Source organism: Hylobates moloch, unplaced genomic scaffold (genome assembly GCF_009828535.3).
Source record: "Hylobates moloch isolate HMO894 unplaced genomic scaffold, HMol_V3 SCAFFOLD_13, whole genome shotgun sequence".
Lineage (NCBI taxonomy): Eukaryota > Metazoa > Chordata > Mammalia > Primates > Hylobatidae > Hylobates > Hylobates moloch.
This window is the reverse complement of record NW_026652288.1, coordinates 25,500,013-25,517,840: the sequence shown is the minus strand read 5'-3', so window position 1 is coordinate 25,517,840 and position 17,828 is coordinate 25,500,013. Positions and strand designations below refer to the sequence as shown.

Genomic DNA, 17,828 nt, shown 5'->3' with positions numbered 1-17,828 from the left:
GACAATAATGGGATGATAGAGTGAAGGTTTATAGTTAGGTGTTAAGGGTAAGATAAAGCAAACAACAACAAAAAATTTCCGAGGAATCTTTTATTGCTATGACCTCCCTCTCTAGGCGATTCCTAGATCACTCTCATTTGTTCTATGCCCATCTGCTGCTCTGTTGACCTAGAACCTCTCATTTTGGGGCCCCAACTAGATCTACTTACCCCAAGATGCTTGTTTAAAAGTTTTCCTACACACCCTTTCCGTTATGTCTTTAGTGCTTTTATTCCCATTTGTTTGATGGTGTGTTTTGGGGAGGAAAACAGTATGAAGAAACAAATTCATTGAAGTGTGGATGAATCAAATGTTTACTTTTTAAATCAAAGTTAAAAGCTACATTTATATTATTTCTTTTTAAAAAGCAGATTAGTTGTTAATCTGAATGAATCAATCATTGGTGGAATTGCAGGTAATATGATCAAGGGAAGGGAAAATGTTTTACTGAAGGTGTATAGGAATACAAAAATTTAAATTTAAATCTAAAATCTACCAAGACTATTTATTAATTCGGTAATTTCTAAATTACCAAATGTAATTTAGAAATTTCCAATGTAAGTGTGCCATTGAGGTCAGTTTTGTTCTGTGTGTTCTGTTTGTAAAGGCATGTAAGTATGCCATAAAAATCTATTTTTGGTCTTAAAGTTATGTAGTATTAAATTTTGAGAGTTCATATGTGAATAATGATTGTGGGTGTGTGTTTACAGATATATGTCTATGTGGATATCATGTGAATGAAAGATTGTAGATACATTGACTATAAATTTATTATATCTTTACATTTAAAATTGACTTTAGGCCAGGTGTGGTGGCTTATGCCTGTAATCACTTTGGGTGGTGAAGCGGGATGATCGCTTGAGCCCAGGAGTTTGAGACTAGCTTGGGCAGCCTAGGGAGACCCCATCTCTACCAAAAAAAAAATTATTAGCTGTTCGTGGTGGTGCAGATGTGGTTCAGCCACTCAAGAGGCTGAGGTGGAAGGAGCATTTGAGCTTAGGAATTCAAGGCTGCAGTATGATTGAGCCAGCCTGTGTTACAGAGTGAGACCCTGTCTCTAAATAAATGAACAAATAAATAAAATCGACTTGAAGTGAGGGCATTTAAGCATCTGGTCTAGATGACTTTTTTTTTTTTTTAACCTTGAAAGTCTATTATTTAATCTTATTGAAGTTCAAGGGATTGAGCTTTGAAGGATAAATATAGATTGTGTATAGTTCAGCCAGGAATAGGGAAGATGATTAATCATTGTGGCCTTAAGGCCAAGTTTTGACAACTGTTATTTTATAGGAAGGAGTATGGGAAAAATGGACAAGAGATTGGGGATTAAAGTAGGAATTAGGCAATAACTTGTTATTGCAAGGGAGAATATCTCTAGGATCAAATAAGTTGAATTAATGATGTCCCTTAAACCTGTTTATCAAAGGTTTGAAATGGGGATAACAAATATTGGCAGATACTGATGAATTTTGAGGATGGATGATATAAGCTTATTGTATTAAAGATTCTTTGGATTGGGTGCAGCACGGAATGCCAGTGAGGACACCAAAAATAATCTGGAAAGGAGTAGACTTCAGGATTTCATGAAGTCTTAAAATACTCGAACAACTGTCATTGGAATGATAAAAAAATAATGTCAAACTTTTCCCCTCCACTTTCAAAGATAATTTGTTGCAAAATCAGTTTCAAAATTCAAACATTGCAGAGGAAAACAAAGAGCCCCCCAGATTTTCCCAGCATTATACTACTGATTTCCATCATAAAGGTAGACTTATAAATAGACATATAGGAAGAGTATTTAGCTTAGCTTAAGAAGGAATTTGTGAAGAATTGGAAATGCTTGAGGACATAGTGCCCGCCCACCACATTGTATGCTTGTATAAGACATTGGAGGATTATCTGTTTAGATACTTTAGAGGGGGTACAAGTACCTGTAGGTAAATGGACTAGGTCACCTATGGAGCTCCCTTGTCAACCTATATCTTATCTGATTCTTGTTAGTAGGTGTTGAAAACAGAGAGAGAGTTGTGTAAACTGAGAATTAAGTAAAGAATGATCAAAAGTTGTAGGATTTTATTTTACCCAGCAATTCCTCTTCTGCCTATATGCACGAAAGAATTGAAAGCAGAGACTTAACAGATAGTTTTAACACTAGTGTTCATAGCAGCATGATTCACAGTAGCCAAAGGGGAGAAACAACCCAAATATCCATTGATGGGTGGATGAACAAAATGTAGCATATATATTCAATGGAATATTCAACTTTAAAAAGAAAGGAAAATGACACCTGCTGCAGCATGGATGAATCTTGAAGACATTGTACTAAGTGAAATAAGCCAGACGAAAAATAAAAAATACTGTATGATTCCACTTATATAAGATACCTAGAGTAGTCAAATTCATAGAGACAAAGAGAATGGTGGTTGCCAGGAGCTGGTGGGCAGGGGAAGATGGTTGTTGTTTAGTGGGTGTAGAGTTTCCGTTTTGTAAGATGAAAAGGTTGCTCAAAAGGGTGACTGTACTTAACACTACTGAACCTGTACACTTAGAAAGGTAAGATGGTAAATTTTATGTATATTTTACCACAATAAAAAAGTTGTAGGATTTTGCATTTATTTGAATGGGGCACAATTTAATGTAGGAGAAACAGCCATCATGTTATATTAGTAGAACAAATAGAGAACATTTGCCTAAGATAAAGAGAATGAGCAGAGGTATGCCTTTAACTTTTTCAGGAAGGTTAATGTTCATTTTACCTTGTTAAATTTAAAAATCTGGACAGTGATGGGTGGTTAAGAAAGTGAAGGATAAGAATGATTTTTATTAACTTCTGCTCACAATGCGATGATTCAGAATGGTAAAACTTACTTGTTTTAGAGTTTTGGCAAGAGCTTTTAGAATGAGGAGGGTTATAGACAAGACGAAGCAAGCTAAAGCTGAGACTTTTAACCTTGAAAGTTGATGGGCCATGTATACTTAATGAACTTTATTCTGGACTTCATTTACATGTGTCTTCGAGCCCCAGAAAGAAACTAAGAATGAAAGAAAGAATAGTGAAAATGTCATGATGTTCAGTGGGGAAATTAGACATCATTAGTTACGGGAAAAGTTACCAGTTAATTTTGGGAAGAGATCTCTTTTTAAAAAAATACATAATTAGGAAACATTAAGAGTCATAATTTTGCTGCAAGTGCTACTGCATTTACAGTTGAATATACTGTTATTTGTAAACCATAGGGTTGGAGACTGACAAATTAGAAAACATAAGCTGTAAACCTGAGTTTCTGATTTTGTTCGATTCTTTTATTGATAGCAAAATTGCAAATATGGCTAACAGTTTTTAGATAGTGTACATTTTAAACTTCTACCTATTTGCTGTATTTTTCTGGAGGCAAGTGTGTGTGTGTGTGTGTGTGTGTGTGTGTGTGTGTACGTGCACACTAGTAAAGAGACTGTGATTTGGCTCAGCTCAGCTCCAGTTCAGTTATTTTTACATTAAAATGTAAGAATGAGTACTTCTTTCTTATGGAAACTTCCACTTCATCTTTTATATCACCTGCACATACTACTGTGTTGCTATATGATAGGTCCTTTGTAAATATTAAATGAATGAGAAATCAAGACAGCTTCTTTTCCATATTTTTTTTTCCTGAGTTTATGGAGTTTTAGTATTATTTGATTTTATATTTGTATCTTTTTTCTCTTACATTGGTTCAAAACAGCATTATAAATGTATCCTTTCAGTACATAAACATAGTTTCAAATTATTAATTTTAGCATAACTACTAATTATTGCTATATATATATATATTTTAGAGGAGGACAACACATTTAGTTTTATTTCAATCAAATCACAACACTTTTCCAATTGCTGCAAAGTGCATCTACAGTATTCTGTTACAGATCCACTTTAAAAAGGTTTCCTGTGACATTACAGCAAGCCTCTTTTTTCAAACAGAGGAATAATCCCAAATTTTTCCTCAATTAAAAATAAAAACTCCATTCCAGTAAGTGGTAAATACATAAAAATTACAGTAAGCCAGACACTTAAAAGGACAGCCAAGAAGTCTTCCAACAGTTTATTAGAAAGAATGTGGATATTAAAAAAAATCCCCACTGTCATGAACATAAATTGAGGTTTTAAGCCCTAGTATAAGCTGAATCAAAAAAAGAAATAAATCCAATACTGTATTAAACATTTTTCACTCATTTGCCGTACTGACAGTGCAGATACAAATCTGGTCTAAATGTACAGACTCTTAAACAACAATGTACAGCTTTCTTCATCTTCCATGCTAAGAGATGTAAAAACACCTAAGGGTCAAACAGTACCAGATATATAGGCTTCAAAAACCATGTAAATTAGGGCATTCTCTAGTTTTAGCTAAGATACATGTGGAATACTGACAAGTAATCACTTATATAGAATAATGTAAAGTAAATTTCCTGAAAAATAAACTTGGAACAATCCTGAAGGATAACACCAGAGGAATAGCAGGTTACCAGTAAGGTGTCAGCCAATTTGTTCCAGCCATTTTTGAATCCATGTTCTATAATCTAAAATTTAGTTCTCTTTCCGTAAGCTGAGAGCTTCCTATCATGTCAGTATCTATGTTATGAAGAAAAGGAGACTTAGGTGAGATGTTTTTAATTTATCACAACTGCTGCATCAGTTGCCTAGGACCTCACTCAACAGCTTCATGAAAATCTAGGAAATGTTCATGCATAAGGTTATTGCCTTAGCTGACTTAAAATTGCCCCATACAGTGGTACATATCAACCCTTAGTGAAGTCTTTTAAAAAACAAACAGGCTGAAAAATGGGTCAAAGTAGGCAAATACAGCATCTGCCTTTAGAGCTGTCAACTCAGGAATTCTCTCAGTTGTGAAATCTTGCAGAGAAGTTATTTTTCTTTCCCAAAATCCAGGTGATGACAATATTCCTTACTCCCGATCTGGCATTTTTTCATCATCACTGTCTTGTGAATCATCACCTGCTCCATCTGCTTCTGGTGAATCTGCATCCTCGTCACCACCCATGTTGTTCATCATCTCAGAGAAACGATCAAAATTAGACCTGTCTTCATCTGAATCATCTTCCCAGTCTTTCCAATTATTGAAGTCCACACTAAGCCAGTTGAGCTTTGCCCTTCCTTTTGTTAACCTTGGCCATGACTGGCCAGATTCTCCTTTTTGTAAATAGCATACAATTGATCTGTCCGTTTTTTTTAATGCTTGGAATCATTTGGATCAATACTGTGAAAAAGATCAACTTCATTTAAATACTTAAAATTATCACTTCCTCTGAGACAACTGAATGTAAGTTTGGATTTTTCAAAATTTACATTAACATCCTTACTGTCTTCAACACAAAATTCAGTGAAGACATAGTCCCTTCGATCGTACCACTTTGCAGAAGCAGGCTGCATTGTGAACAGGGCAGGGGGACGGGCGAACAGGTGGGCGGCCCTCTGGTGTGGGCTGCTGCTAGGGAGTCGACTTCTCTCCGGTGACGACTCTGCGTTTTCTCCCTGGTCGCGGCCTCTTCTCGTTCCCCTTAGGCGATGACGGCAGCGGCGGGCTCCACCTCGGTCCCCAGAATGCACCGCGCAGAAAGAGCGCCCCTCTGGTCGGGGAGAAGAGGAAAGTGTAGGAAAAGGGGCCCGAGGACGTATTGTTATATTTTTATGTGTAGAAAACCTTGCAGAGTAAAGAGTTAACTACAAGTTTCTTTTACCTTTTATTATCATTTTTGGGCTTTCAAAATTTCTGTGTGAAGGTGGAAGATGAATTCTTCTCCCCAACTCTATTTTTAGTGTTAATGTTGATAGGCTTCTCGCCAGTGAGATTTGGTCCATTAAATCTTTAGTTCGCCAGATAACCTGAATTACTTGCAACTCATTGCATCATAAGCAGGAGATGTTCTAGGAGTGTCAGTGGCATTATTGTACTCTTTACATGGTAGATCAGTTTGTGCCATATTGAATCCATTCATTAGTGTCTGTCCATCATAGTGCAGGTCCAGAAACAGAAGAAAGATGAACACTCTAAATAAAGCAGAGAGACTTAAGTTGTCCCAGTGTTTTCATTTTCTTGCTTCTTATTTGATAAGTGGATATTTATGGTGCTTGGTTTGGAATGATTTTCTTTTCCTTTGGTTAGTCAAGTGATCAAGTGCTTTGTTTTCTGGATACATTTTGTTTTATTTGACCCTGGGAGAATATATACGTGTTCATAGAAAATATGGGAACAGGCCAGGCGCAGTGGCTCACGTTTCAACGGGGTTTCACCATGTTGGTCAGGCTGGTTTCCAACTCCTGACCTCAAATGATCTGCTCCCCTTGGCCTCCCAAAGTGCTGGGATTACAGGCATGAGCCACCGTGTCCAGCCCCCCATATTTTTTTTTTAAAAACAACTTTATTGAGGTGTAGTTTACATGCCATAAACTCCAAACTCCACCTCATTTTCTTTTCTTTTTTTTTTTTTCCTTCCTTTCCTTTCCCTTTCCCCTTTTTTTCTTTCTTTCCTGACAGGGTCTTGCTCTGTCACCCAGGCTGGAGTGCAGTGGTACAATCATAGCTCACTGCAGCCTTGAACTCCTGGGCACAAGCGATCCTCTCACCTCAGCTTCTGGAGTAGTTGGGAATATGGGCACACACCACTACACCTGGCTATTTATTTATTTATTTATTTTTGATTTTTTCTTTTTGAGATGGAGTCTTGCTCTTGTTTCCCAGACTGGAGTGCAATGGCGCGATCTTGGCTCACTGCAACCTCCACCTCCCGGGTTCAAGCTCTTCTCCTGCCTCAGCCTCCCGAGTAGCTGGGATTACAGGCATACGCCACCATGCCCGGCTAATTTTGTATTTTTAGTAGAGATGGGGTTTCTCCATGGGATTTCTCCATGTTGGTCAGGCTGGTCTCAAACTCCTGACCTCAGGTGATCAGCCCGCCTAGGCCTCCCAATGTGCCAGGATTACAGGCGTGAGCTACTGCACCCGGCCTGATTTCTTAATTTTTACATTTTTTGTAGAGACAAGTACTCCATATGTTTCCTAGGCTGGTCTCAAATTCCCAGGCTCAAGGGATCCTCCCGCCTTAGCCTCCCAAAGTGTTAGGATTTTGGGTGTGAATCACCACACCAGGCCAGAAACTCCACCCATTTTCAATGCACAATTTAATGGTTTTTAGTAAATTTACTAAGTTGTGCTACTATCACCATAATCCAGTTTTAGAATATTTTCATCACTCCGGTGAGATCTCTCATACTGGATACGGGTAATGCTGGCTCCTCCTGACAGCCTGTAATCTACTTTCTGTCTTTGTAGTTTGGGCATATCTGGACATTCATATAAATGGAATCATATAATATGTGGTATTTTAAGGTTAGTTCATGTTTGTAGCATTGATCAGTACTTCTTTCTTTTCATTGGTCCAAATTGTTGTATAGACTTTTCTCATATACTTACTTTTTAAAAAATCATATACATTTATTTAACTTCTAATTTTATGTATATGATATATTGCAGACTTTTAGAAAAGTTGCAAAGGTAGTACAAATAATTTTTATATAAACTTTACCTGGATTCTCCTGATGTTAACATCTATCTAATTTGTGTTTCTGAGATGTCTGAGAATAAATTGTAGACATAATGCCCCATTCACTTTTAAATACTTCAGAGTAGACTGGGTGCAGTGGTTCACACCTATAATCTCAGCACTTTGGGAGCTGAGGTGGGGGGATTGCTTGAGTGCAGGAGTTCAAGACCAGCCTGGGCAACAAAGCAAGCCCGTCTCTATACAATAATAAAATAATTAGCCAGGTGTCGTGGTGCACATTTGTAGTCCCAACTACTCTAGAGGCAGAGGCAGGAAAATTAAATTTGAGCCCAGGAGTTCAAGGCTGCAGTGAGCTATGATTGCACCACTGCACTCTAGCCTGGGGGGACAGAGCAAGACCCTGTCTCTAAATAAATAAATAAGTCAGTCAGTCAGTCAAGCAAGCAAACTTCAGAATGTATTATCTAAAGGCAAGTACATTCTTTTATATAACTACAGGGTGAAATAGTTAATAGGAAATCTACATTGGCACAATATTATCTAATCAGACTTTATCCAAATTTAGTAATTCTCCCACTGATGTCCTAATCCAGGATCACATGTTGTATTCACATTTGGTTTTCATGTATCTTTACTCTTCTTTAATCTAGATGTACTTCAGTCTTTATCTTTCATGACTAGACATTTTTTGAGTGCAGGCCAGCTGTTTTGCAGATTGTTTCTCAATTTTTATTTCTGGTGCTTAATTATGATTAGATTTAAGTTGTGCAGTTTTGGCAGGAGTGTCACAGGATTGATAGGACATTTTTACCACAGTATATCTGGATTCCATGATTTCAGTGTACCACAGTATTAGTGATGTTAACTGTGATTACTTGGTTTATGCAATGTCTATTAAGTTTCTTCACTGTAAAGATACCATTTTTCCCCTTTGTAATTAATAAGTATTTTGGGGTGAAGATACTCTGAGACTCTGTAAACATCTTGTTTCTCATTGTGCCTTTGCCCACTAATTTTAGCATGTTGTTATTAATCTATTGCTGCTTAACAATGTTATCACAGATTTAGCAGCTTAAAACAGTGCATTTATTATCTCAGTCTCTATGTGTCAGGAGTCTGAGCATAGCTTTACCTGATCCTCAGCAATGCTGCAGAGCGTTGGTCAGGGCTGAGTTTTTACCTGAAGACTTGATTGGGGAATGATCAGCTTCCAAGCTCGTGTGGTTGTTGGAAAGATTTAATCCTTGTGGGTTATCAGATTGAGGGTCTGGATTCCTAGCTGGCATTTGGCTAGAGGCTGTCATGAGTTCTCTGGCCTTCCCCATCATGGCCACATGCTTCCTCAAAGCCAGCAAGAAAGAGTCACCAAGCGAGGACACTGCAGTCGTATGTGAAATAGTCACTTATGTGAGACCCTTTACCTTTGTTCTTTTTTGATTATTAGAAGCAGATTACAGGCCCTACCTACACTACAGGGGAAGGAATTATGTAGGGCCATGAGTACCACAAAGCAGAGATTACTGGAAGCCGTTTTAGGTCTGTCTACCACAGCATCCACTAATCTTACCTGAAACTTCCTATCACTGTTGCTACATATGGTGATTCTCTAATTCTGTCTTTCTTGGTATATATTTTTTTTTTGTTGGAATTTTACTGCAAGGAATTCTCCCCCACTCGTTGATTTGTTCATTTATTCTTATCAGCATGACCTCATGGATTCTTATTCTTTGGGTTATTTCTGCTATAGTCATTTATTGCTTTATAAGTAGCAATTTAATCCCTCCAAGAACAGCATTTAGAGAAGTCTTTAGCATGGGTTTCTCTTTTTTTGAGATGAGCTCTCACTCGGTCGCCCAGGCTGGAGTACAGTGACATGATCTCGGCTTACTGCAACCTCTGCCTCCCAGGTTCAAGCAGTTCTCCTGCCTCAGCCTCCCGAGTAGCTGGGATTACAAGTGCCCGCCACCATGCCCAGCCAAGTTTTTTGTATTTTTAGTAGAGACGGGGTTTTGCCATTTTGGCCAGGCTGATCTCGATCTCCTGACATCAAGTGATCCGCCTGTCTCGACCTCCCAAAGTGCTAGGATTACAGGCGTGAGCCACTGCGCCCGGCCGACAGTTTGTAGTTATTCTCACTACATCTTTTCACCAGATGTGTGTGCCATTTACTTTCATTTTATAGGTTTCACTTTAATGATTGTTTTGTTGTTATTTGTTGTTGTTACTCTTATGAGTACTAAGCCAGACTAGACTGTTTTTTTTTTCTCTGACTTACAGCACTTTATGTACACACTTTTGCAGTCTCTTATCCATAATTACAGTATCCGCAGTGGTTGAAAAACTAAGTTTCCTCATACATTTAGCAGCAAACTCACTTGACAACAGTTCTCTTGAACTGACATGAGACTGTATATAATCTTTATTTATTCCTCTTAGTGTGAGTATTCATATGTTTCATTGTGTTTGGTTATGGGATGCTGTCCCTAATCTCCATGGCAGTGTCATCATTTATGGCATATCATGTTACCTTTTTAAAATCCAAAAAATTCTTATGTATGAAACATTTGGCCTAAGTGTTTTAGATCAGGGACTGTGGACCTGTGTTTATATTAATAGCACTGGTCACAGTGTGGTGTGGCTGTTCGCTCCCTTGCCTATCTTCTCTATTAGATTCTGAGCTAAGAAAGCTTCCCTCTGTGGATCCACTAATCCTAGTTTACTGCCCTAAACAGAGTAGTTACTTAATATTGGAACTGAATACCATTAATTGGGGTAAATTTACCACGTAGCCTATTGAAGATGTTTTTTTTTTTTTCTTGGTTTTATGTCCTTTTTAAAGTAATCTCTTTCTAGTTCTGTTTCTCTTTTCCTTCTTGTTACTGGAATCTTGACCTCACCATTTATTGATAATATGATCTTGAACAGCTTATTGAAAACCTATGGTTTCTGCATTTGTGAAAACGGTGTAATAATTTTGCTCACCTCATAGATTGTTGTGAGGACTAAACAAAATGCTTCCTGGAACTTAGCACTCTTTTAGCTGCCAACATGGCTGTTGTTGATTTCTATCCTGTTGGTTACTTTATTTATTATCATAGTCAACATTCTCTTCTTAATGGAGTTTGAGGTCATTTTTCAGTGCTCTAATGCTTTCAATGATGGAGTAAATCCTTGCACATTTGTCCCTAAGTCCTTTGGCCTTGATTTTGTAGGACAGATTCAAGTGGGATTGTTGCATCAGTGGTCCCAAATATATTTAGTTTTAATGGATATTTCCGTATTACTTTCCTAAGGCAGAATTGAGTAATGTGGGAAAAGGCAGCAGTTTTCTGTCCTCTCAACAGTCTACAAGAGTGCCTATTTGCCCATAACTTTGTCAGCAATGGATTTTATCAGTCCATTTTTTGTTATTGTTGTTGTTGTTGTTTGGAGATTAATTTTCACTGTTCTTGCCCAGGCTGGAGTGCAATGGCACGGTCTCAGCTCACTGCAACTTCCACCTCCCAGTTTCAAGAGATTCTCCTGCCTCAGCCTCCCGAGCAGCTGGGATTACAGGCACCCGCCACCATACCCAGCTAATTTTTTATATTTTTAGTAGAAATGGGGTTTCACCATGTTGGCCAGGCTGGTCTTGAACTCCTGACCTTCAGGTAATCCACCTGCCTCGGCCTCCCAAAGTGCTGGGATTACAGACATGAGCCACTGCGCCCAGCCTTTTTTTTTTTTTTTTTTTTTTTAAATAATTATAGACTCACAGGAAATTGCAAAAATAGTAACTAGGGTCCCATGTACACTTCATCCGGTTTCCTTTAATGGTAATATCTTATGTAAATATAGTACAATATCAGGCCAGGTGTGGTGGCTGACACCTGTAATCCCAGCACTTTGGGAGGCTGAGGCGTGTGGATCACTTGAGGTCAGGAGGAGTTCAAGACCAGCCTAGCCAACATGGTGAAACCCTATCTACCAAAAATACAAAAATTAGCTGGGTGTGGTGGTGTGTGCCTCTAATCCCAGCTACTCGGGAGGCTGAGGCAGGAGAATTGCTTGAACTCGGGAGGCGGAGGTTACAGTGAGCCAAGATCGCACCACTGTACTCCAGCCTTGGTGACAGTGAGACTCCATCTCAAAAAAATATAAATACAAATATAAATATAAATACATATTACATCAAACCAGGAAATTGACATTGTCATAAAACTGTTAACTGTGGCTTGGGTCGTTTTCTTTCTTTCCATCTGACCAATGGCATCTTGATTTAATTTGCCTTTTTATAACCACTATTAAGTTTGAGCTTCTTATATACATTTTATTGGTAATTTACATTTATGGTTTATGAATCATTTGTTCACGTCCTTTTTCCATTTTTTTCTAATGAGCTGTTTGTTTTCCTAAAAGAATATCTTCTTAGGACTATTAATCTTTTGTCTGCCATATGTTTTGCAGTTAATTATTCTAGCTTCATATATTTTCTGTGGTTTTGTTGCTTTTTTTTCCTGTGTAGAAATTTTTATTTTATACAGTCAATATGTTTCTTTCTTTGGTGGTTTTTGGGTTTTTCTCTCTTGTGGAAAGCTTTCTCTGTCATGTAGGTGATACTGTTTTCTTTTGTTATTTATTTATTTATTTATTTATTTATTTATTTATTTTATTTATTTATTTATTTATTTATTTATTTATTTATTAAGCCATGGTCTCACTCTGTTGCCCAGGCTAGAGTGCAGTGGTGTGATCGTGGCTCACTGCAGCTTCAACTTCCTGGGCTCAGGTGATCTTCCCGCCTCAGCCTCCAAAGTAGCTGGTACTACAGGTGTGTGCCACAATGCATGGCTGATTTTTTTTTTTTTTTTTGTATTTTTGTATTTTTTGTAGAGGCGGGTTGCTCAGGCTAGGCTCGAGAGATCCACCCGCCTCAGCCTCCCAAAGTGCTTGGATTACAGGCATGAGCCACAGTGCCTAGAGGATTATACTATTTTCTTTTAATCTTTTATATTTTGTCTTTGGCTTTTAAATTCATTTGGAATATGTTTTTGTATATACTCTGTGCACTTCCCCCCCCCCCCCCAGATGTATGAGATATTCTAGCACTATTAAACTGTTTTATTTAGGACTTTTTCAGCTTCTTATCACTTAAATCTCAACAAAATTCCAAAGATAGTACTGGCTCAAGGCAAGACTTGATACAGTGGTGAGAAGCAGCTGCAGCGCTGAGCAGAGAAGGCAGGACCTGGAGTGTGAGCAGTAGCTGGGTGGGCACCATGGCTGGGATCACCACTATTGAGGCGGTGAAGCACAAGATCCAGGTTCTGCAGCAGCAGGCAGATGATGCAGAGGAGAGAGCTGAGTGCCTCCAGTGAGAAATTGAGGGAGAAAGGCACGCCCGGGAACAGGCTGAGGCTGAGGTGGCCTCCTTGAACCATAGGATCCAGCTGGTTGAAGAGGAGCTGGACTGTGCTCAGGAGCATGTGGCCACTGCCCTGCAAAAGCTGGAAGAAGTGGAAAAAGCTACTGATGAGAATGAGAGAGATAGGAAGGTTATTGAAAACTGGACCTTAAAAGATGGAATTCCAGGAAATCCAACTCAAAGAAGCTAAACACACTGCAGAATAGGAAGTATGAAGAGGTGGCTCGTAAGTTGGTGATCATTGAAGGAGACTTGGAACTCACAGAGGAACGAGCTGAGCTGGCAGAGTCCCATTGCCGAGAGATGGATGACCAGATCAGACTGATGGACCAGAACCTGAAGTGTCTGAGTGATGCTGAAGAAAAGTACTCTCAAAAAGAAGACAAATACATGGAAGAGATCAAGATTCTTACTGATAAACTCAAGGAGGCAGAGACCTGTGCTGAGTTTCCTGAGAGATCGGTAGCCAAGCTGGAAAAGACAACTGATGACTTGGAAGATAAACCGAAAATGTACCAAAGAGGAGCACTCTGTACACAAAGGATGCTGGACCAGACTCTGCTTGACCTGAATGAGGTGTAGAGCACCCCAGTCTCACCCTGCTGCTGCTCCTCCCTCTGACCCTGATTCCATCTGAGGCCAGCCTGCCCGAAGCTGACCTTTCACTGAGGGCTGATCTTTAACTGGAAGGCTGCTTTCTCCTTTCGCTGCCCCCACCTCCCGTGTGTCTTTTTCGCTAAACTGTCTCTGCCTCTTCCCGGAGATTCCAGCTGAGCTAGAGGCTGCGCACCTTTGGGAACAACACTTAAGGGAATGTGAGCACAATGCATAATGCCTTTAAAAGCATGATATGATGTACACATTTTGTAATACCTTTTTTGTTGTTTTGTGGCAACCATTTGTAAAACATTCCAAATAATTCCACGGCTCTGAAGCAGCAATCTATTCCCTTTTCACTTCTGGAAGGTGACTTTTCAGCTTAATGCATATTGCCCTTTCCATAGAGAAGAGGAAAAAGGTATAGGCCTGCCTAACTGAGAGCCAAACAGAGCCCAGGGAAAGAATCCACTATGGGAAACCTCATTGCTCTGTAAAAAGTACCCCCCAAACCAGAAAGGTGATTTCAGGAGGAGTTAGCCAAACAACAACAAAGACAAAACAAAAATGTGCTTTTCAGGTTTTCAGCTTTAAGATATCTTTGGACGTTATTTCTATTTTTTTTTTTTTTTTTCATTAGAAGTGACCAAATTAAAATGGTAAGACCTCTGAAACTAAGTTTTTGTCCCATCTCTACCCCCTCTCAACTGCCTACAGAATGGATCATGTCCCGCTTATGTTGAGGTGACCACTTAATTGCTATCCTCCCTCCCTGAAAGATTATGTTTTGCCACTGATTTAGCCATGTGAAAGTCATCTCATTATCCTTTTCTGGGTTTGAAGCTGCTCTCTCTAAAAGTGTTATCTCATTGTACTTTGTATCGGAGAAATCTTGAATAGCTTATGTACAAAACTTTTAAAATTTTTTATTATTTTGAAGCTTCGCTTCTTTGGGTTTGTGGCACCCTGGCCACCCTGTCTGGCTGTGACAGCCTGTACAGTGTGTGGGCTGGCAGTTTTCAGATCTTCTAAAGTTTCTTTCCCTACCCAATCCCCATTTTCTGGTAAGGTTTCAGTGAGGTCTGTTAGGTGTACATCCTGCAGCTTATTGGCTTAAAATGTACACTTCTTCGATGTGGTCTCTTTGGGGCCAATTGGGAGAAAGACAAATCAATAGTGCAACTCTTTTGATAACCAAATATTGACACAAGTGTCTTTTTGAAATAAAGAACAGGTCCCTCCAAAAAACAAAACAAAAAAGGCTTGATACAGGCAAAAGTAATACTACTTAAAAAATTTTGGCCAGGCGCAGTGGCTCACACCTGTAATCCCAGCACTCTGGGAAGCTGAGGTGGGCAGATCACCTGAGGTCAGGAGTTCAAGACCAGCCTGGCCGACATGGTAAAACCCCGTCTCTACTAAAAATACAAAAATTACCAGGGTGTGGTGGCAGGCATCTGTAATCCCAGCTACATGGGAGGCTGAGCATGAGAATCTCTTGAACCCAGGAGATGAAGGTTGCAGTGAGCCGAGATTGCACCATTGCACTCCAGCCTGGGGGATAGAGTGAGACTCTGTCTCAAAAACAAAAAAACAAATTTGCTTCCTGACTTTTCTCAGTTCTGCCCTTTTTTGGTGTTGGATTTCTCCTTATGATTCGTGCTGTGTCACTCCTCAGTCTGTCTTGTATGTTGTGCCATTCTAATTCCAGATTTTTCCTTTGTGATCACACAATGACTGAATGTTTTAGGCCTTGCTTCCTAATACCACACAAGGGAAGAGAAAGGATCCCTTTCTGAAGATTCCCTGGAGAACAAGTTTTGGTTGTTTTTTTTTCCCCCTTATACCCAAGTAAATAGCTCCGTAGATTTTTGGCCCTAAGTCATGTATCTGTTCTTTGGGGTGGAGAGTGGTGTGTGTGTATCTGTTCTTTGGGGTGGAGAGTGGTGTGTTTGTGTGTGTGTGTGTGTGTGTGTGTGTGTAAAAGCTGATTAAACTAGTTAGGATTTACCCCTGGGCTGGGCATGGGATTAAGTCCCTCTCAACCACATGACTGAAAGTGAGAAAAGTTCTGTTTCACAGGAAATTTTTGGGTACTGTCTCCAAAGAAGAGGGAACAGAAGCCAGGTAGTCAAACTAGAGAGGTCTATGGCATGACCTCATGTTTTTCCTACTAAACATAAATGATACCTTTTAAATTATGATCTGTTTCGGCATTTTCTGTTTTCTTCCACCAACAGTCTATGAGGGTATTCATTTGGTGATTTTTTTTTCTCTCAGAAATATACTACTTCAATAATAGTGCCTAAGAGTACATGTTAATATATTTTTAAGCAAGTCTCCCATCATTTTTTTCCTGGACATTTCTTGGCAATTTTTATGTATTTATTTGATACAAACTTTGGGATCCTGATTGGAATTACATTATATATGTTTTTAAATGGAAATCCAAATTAGATAAACGTAACTATGGAAATCAACTTGGAAATGCTCAACAGTTTCTTCTGCAAAAGGCTTTTCTTTCCTTTGTTATTGTTCACCAATGTTTTGGGGGGTGAAAACCTTCTCTGTATTTTTGACCCTGGACACTTTCACAGTACCAAGAGACAGCGGACTCATGTCCCAGCTCTTCCCAGCAGATAACTCTTTAGATAGACTAAGAATCCAACAGCCTCTTCTAGTAGGCTTATTTTTGGTTAGTGAGTAGCATCAACAGATAACTGAGAGGGAAAAGAGCTGGAAATGTGGGGTTAAGCTGCCTTAAACCTCAGGTATTGTGATAAATTTTTAAAAACCATTTAAGGATGCCACACATCTCCAGAGACTCCAGACCACTGTTTCCATTTAATTGCTTCCATATGAACTTTCTATGTGTTTGCTTGCTACCTAATTTTTTCTGTGTGAAGTATGATATTTTATCTAATGATTTTGTTATTTTCCTTAGATGTAGAAACATTGTCTTCAAGTATTATTGCACTATTTTAAAATATTTGGTTGGTGCAAAATTAATTGTGGTTTTGCACCAACCTGATACTACAGCTCTTAATCTTCTGCTAATATTTGATTTTTAACAATATTTTTCCTACTACTGTACTTTTGTGTTCTGTATTTTAATACTGTTCTTATTTCAAAGCTCTTATTTAAATATTATCCAACTTCTAGTTTTTTTTTCTTTTTTTTTACTTATTTATTTTTTTAATCGAGTTTCACTGTGTCCCCCAGGCTGTCCGGGCCAACTTCTTGGTCTTTTTATAATTCCTGTTATATAAAAATTAAGATTAATTATCAGAGATAAACATTTTATTTAATTTTATGCTAGTCAATTTATAATTTGATATTTTATACTGAACTCTTTTTTTTGAGACCGAGTCTCCTTCTGTCACCCAGGCTGGAGTGCAGTGGCGCGATCTTGCCTCGTTGCAACCTCCGCCTCCCAGGTTTAAGTGATTCTCCTGCCTCAGCCTCCTAAGTAGCCAGGATTATAGGCACGCCACCACCCCTGGCTAATTTTTGTATTTGTAGTAGAGACGGGGTTTCGCCATGTTGGCCAGGCTGGTCTCGAACTTCTGGCCTCAGGTGATCCACCCGCCTCAGCCTCCCAGACTGTTGGGATTACAGGCGTGAGTCACTGCGCCTGGCCTATACTAACTCTTTAATGCGTATGATTCCATTTGGCGTATGTAAAAAAGCATGCATCTAATTTATAGTTCTCTTTCTTTCTTAATATGTGACTAATTATTTTAAACAAAAAGCCAACATCAGGCTCAGTGGTGAAATATTGGTGCTGTTCTCTTAAGAAAGGCACAGGCTAGGCATGGTGCCTCACGCCTGTAATCCAGTCGCTTTGGGAGGCCAAGGTGGGAGGATACTTGAGCCCAAGAGGTTGAGGCTGCAGTGAGCCACGTTCATGCCACTGTCCTCCATCCTGGGTGACAGAGTGAGACCCTGTCTTTAAAAAAAAAAAAAAAAGGCAGAGGGACAAATCAAGAATACTCATTTAATAATTTTTTATTGCTGTTTGTTAGATAAGTGAAAAACAGAAAATGAAATATGATTGCAATTAGGAAAATAATACATGTATATTTTTCTATAGATTATTATATACCTGAAATTCTAGTAAAGATGATAAATATATATTAGAATTAATAAACATTTAACCAAGTTGCTACATATAAAATAAATATTCAGAAGCCTACTTAATAACTTTTTAAGTGATCTCGTGATAGGT

At 38.8% G+C, this 17,828-nt stretch overlaps 1 protein-coding gene and 2 pseudogenes across 1 annotated transcript in view; 2 read left to right on the top strand and 1 right to left on the bottom strand.

Annotated features, from left to right (window-relative positions):
• Nucleotides 1–17,828, top strand: part of ASXL2 (ASXL transcriptional regulator 2) — a 151,905-nt gene that overhangs the window by 55,085 nt on the left and 78,992 nt on the right. The window lies entirely within an intron of this gene.
• On the bottom strand, nt 4,734–5,618 carry LOC116480433 (prostaglandin E synthase 3-like; annotated as a pseudogene).
• On the top strand, nt 12,814–13,703 carry LOC116480432 (tropomyosin alpha-3 chain-like; annotated as a pseudogene).